Source organism: Pygocentrus nattereri, chromosome 17 (assembly GCF_015220715.1).
Source record: "Pygocentrus nattereri isolate fPygNat1 chromosome 17, fPygNat1.pri, whole genome shotgun sequence".
In the NCBI taxonomy this organism is placed as follows: domain Eukaryota; kingdom Metazoa; phylum Chordata; class Actinopteri; order Characiformes; family Serrasalmidae; genus Pygocentrus; species Pygocentrus nattereri.
The window spans coordinates 38,777,322-38,781,646 of record NC_051227.1 but is presented as its reverse complement, the minus strand read 5'-3'; positions in this window follow the sequence as shown (position 1 = coordinate 38,781,646).

Genomic DNA, 4,325 nt, shown 5'->3' with positions numbered 1-4,325 from the left:
AGGTTAGGGAACCAGCCATGTGGCCAGACGTTTGTAGGTTCTTTCCCCTGAGCTGACAGTACATGACTGAAGTGCCCTTGAGCAAGGCACTGAACCCTCAACTGCTCCCCTGGGTGCTGTGGATAGGGCTTCCCTCTGCTCTGGGCAAGTGTGCTCACTGCCTCGTTGTGTGTGTGTGTGTGTGTGTGTGTGTGTGTGTGTGTGTGTGTGTGTGTGTGTGTAATTACTAGTGAGCATGTGATGTTTCACTGCCCGGATGGGTCAAATGCGGAAGTGAAGTTTGCCCATTGTGGGACTAATAAGGGTCACTTAATTAAAATTAATTCAATTATTTCAGAGTGCGTCATACCCCGATTTTAAAATAGTGAATAATCGAGCATTGATTGAGGTTCTTTAAAGACGGTATGCATTCTTTTTATTTTCTTTGTGAATATTCTAACAGTAATTCTTACAAATGTGAAAAGAAATATTCTGAATACTGCCTTTACAAATTGTAGCTTCATTTCTGAATTCTGAATATGTATTCCCAATACTTACATTCTGATGGGCAAAAAAGGCATAAATTACATTCATTATTATAATAATCCAAATAAGAAAGTGAGTTTTTATTAAAAATGTTCTTTTTATTTATAAGCTGTTCTGGTGATTCTGGTAATACACGCGATGGGGCCTTTTGCACCTAGCTTTCAGCTTCTGACAGGATGTGGTGAAAAGGTTTGGAGAACACAAATACAGCCTCAGTGCAAGCAAAATATAACTTCATGCAGCCTGTCATCCGAAGCTAACCTACTAAATGTGTCTACTGCGTCTGTTTTTATTTTCAGCAGTGGGCGATGCGGACGATGCTGAATTAACAGCACAGCATTGTCAGTAGCAGGTGATTCAGTCAAATTACTCTGGTGAAAGTGAATGTTATGCTAATGCAATAGGTGTCCACACATGGGCTGTGGAAGTAGGTGTCTGCAGGAAATGACTAAGGACATCCACCTACAACGTGTCTATATCTGTGCTGCCTTCAAATGTTGGTGTGAGTTAATGGTATGACATGCATGAGAAGTGCTTTTTTCGGCTTTTGACATTTTTTGGTGTGCTTGCATCATCAAATGGTAAGTTCTGAGCACTCTTCTTTAACAAATTATGTTCATGCCTTCATGACTCCTACTGTAAATTGGTTTTGATGAGTTTTCCATCACATGTGGGTGTAAAGAGACATCATGTAATTGGTTGCGGTACTAAGAGGGAAGGTTTGAGTGACTGCCTTCAGTATAAATCCCGAGCCGTACCAACATCCTGATGGTTCTTGTCTTTGTTGAGGCCTGAAATGTGGAGAAACATGTAACAGCACCACCGTCAGCATTACTCTGGGCTCCAGCGTGTGGCTCCCATGCCTCCTTCAGAAGACGAACCAAACAGACGAAGCGATATGGAGCCAGAATTCCAGCCTCCTGAGCATCAGGCCTGAAGGAAACATCACCTTTGAGGATCCCAGAGGTGGCAGAGTGGTAGTGTTCCCCTACCTGTTTAACACAGGAAACTTCTCCATCCTCATTCACGAGCTGAAGGCCTCCGACGTGGGCATGTACTGCTGCCGGCTGAGCCAGGAGTGCCACAAAGTGGAGCTTTTGCACAGTAGAGATGCACAGGGGCACGGTAAGGCCACCGGTGGGCAGCATAGCTGTCGTTACTAGCGTAACTAGTCGTTACTAATTCGCTCTTTGTTTAAGAGAATTAGTGAACATTATAGACGATTACAATTATGTGATAAACATCAAGGACGCCACATAACTGAAGAGTAGGTTTTGAAAAGTAGTGTCCTTTCATCATGAATAATTAAGAGTATGATGCGTTGCAAATTATTAGAAAATGACAAATTTGTCTAAATTTTAATTCATGGATCATTTGAGGATCAAGTCAGAGTTCAAAACACATCTGAAACTAAGGTGGACTTTACACTAACATCTTCCTGCTCCGAGTGACTCAATACCTTTTATTAGGTTTGTTTTATTAAATCAAATGACTGACCTTTCCATTTTGGCATTACCAAAACAATCATAACTCTACGGAAGCTTTACCAAATGTTTCAGTAGTGAAAACTTTAGCTGAGTTTGAGCAGAACTTAAAAACAGTAGCCAGTCCGTGACTCGAAAATATAGCTTTGAACAGCTGTACACACAAAAATCATAATATTTTACATGATTAATTACAGAAAGTATGTGTTTTGATAATGATGCTTAGGCTATGTTTACACAGCGAGTAAAAGTGGCCCAAATCTGATTTTCTCACCAAATCCGATTTTTTTGTTTGCTTGTTCACACTGTCTTTTAAATGTGGTCTGGATGCCACGTCAGTCTGAACAGATCAGCTCCCAAACCGGCCCGCATGAGCAAAAGAACAGAGCTTCACCTGGCTCATCCAGAGGTACACAATCATGACGACTAGAGAAAAACTAGTCGCTCCCGGTTTCGTCTTCGCCAGCGCGTTATTTGGTTCGTGTCCTCGGATCGTTTAAACTCGGATTGTTTAAACTCGGCCGGCTCGTTTGAAACCTCTTCAAACTCGGAGAGGCTGTAATGAGTCTCCTCTAATTTTTTGGCTACAGAAACATCAGCCTGAATATTTATGAGTCTCATAAAAACTCGCATGAATTCCGATCTGGCTGTTCAGACTGAGTCGCATTACTGCATCGGATACGGATCGGATTTCAGTACCACATATGAAAGCGCAGATTCAGTGTGTTTACCTGTTCACACTGACGCACAGACACATGAGGAAAAAGATTGGATTTGCCTAACACATTGAATTTAAGACTTTTGGACAAATTTACTCAAGTAAAAAAGTACAGTGGGATATATTTGCTCACCATGTGGCCAGGAGGGACAGGGATGCAGTCTCACTTCCTGCTCTAAAATGCAGGGGTATGTCTAAGATTAGGCTCTGGCTATGGACTAAAACTGTTAGTGACATGAAAATGTGAGGCAGCATTTTTGAGTAAAGGTTTTTTTTATTTAATTAAAAATTAAACTCTGAATCTAAATCTTTCAACTTCACTAAAAAGGAGATCAAAAGGTCTTAAAAACATTGAAAAAAATCTGTGATTCTTTCATTATGTTTATTATATTCATTTTAAATACTTTCATTAGAAAAAAAAAACATGTTCTCTGTTTGTCTTTATGTGGCGGGGTGGACATGTAGTGCTTACTGGAGGAAGGAGACCAGGCTTTGAAGTTCCTCTAAAGCTCCTCCCAAGGTTTAAATGATATCGCTCATTCTTCATCATGTCACTTATTACGACGCTATATTATTTTTATGGCTTTGGGGAAAAAAAATACATTTGCCCCAAAAGCAGTATTTTAATTTTCATTCTATATATTGTTTTGATATGGAACATTCTACCAAATTATATATATATATATATATATATATATATATATATATATATATAAATTGTCAGAAGCTAAATCATAATTTAGAGGATACTTTCTATTGGGAGGTCTCTGTCTCAACCCCTAACCCCGAAATTTACACTTTGGAAAATAAAACTTTTATTTTATTGCCAATTTTTCATATTTTTCTTGAAATTCAAGTTGAAAGGTTTAGATTTAAACTGCTAGTCTGCTAGTTTGCGTTTTTTCTGCTGAAAATTAGCTTCACTGAAGCATCTGCTAAGGTGTTGGTGGCGTTGTGATTGTTTTGGTGGTGCCACAATGGAGTGTTCAGTTATTTATTACAATAAAATAGCATAATTAAGGCGTATGGTCACTCAACACAAGCGCATTTAGTGTAAAGTCCAAGTCAGTTAAAAGTGTTCTGGACTCTTACTTTGAACCGATGCAGTAGAATAATCCATGTTCATTTGAGCAAGACAAGGGCTTGATATTATTTCCTTTTATTTAGTAATATTTCAGGTGCACATGTGAAAAAACCTGCATTTAATAAAAATATGTAGAAAAAAACGTTTCCCTTTACACACATGGTGTGAAATTGTTTTGAATTAATATATTTAAGCTTAAAAAACACTCATTAATTCATTTCTTTCTCTAACGCAATGTAGCAGATCACCCCTTGAACCTGGAATCTATGGCCACTACGTTTATCAGCCTCACTGGTGCGAACGGTGCTTGGCTTTGTGGGCTGTCACTGTATAATAAGGAGCGCCATCGGCATTTGCTGTTTTTGTTTTTGTTGCTACAGATTGGAGTTTACTGTGGTATATTGTTGCTGGAATAGGAGTCATCATTCTGCTCGTGATCACATGTAGCATCATCTATGAATTCAGAGGTGAGCATTGTTTGACTTCATTCCTTTCGATTGGTCATTTTCTTAAA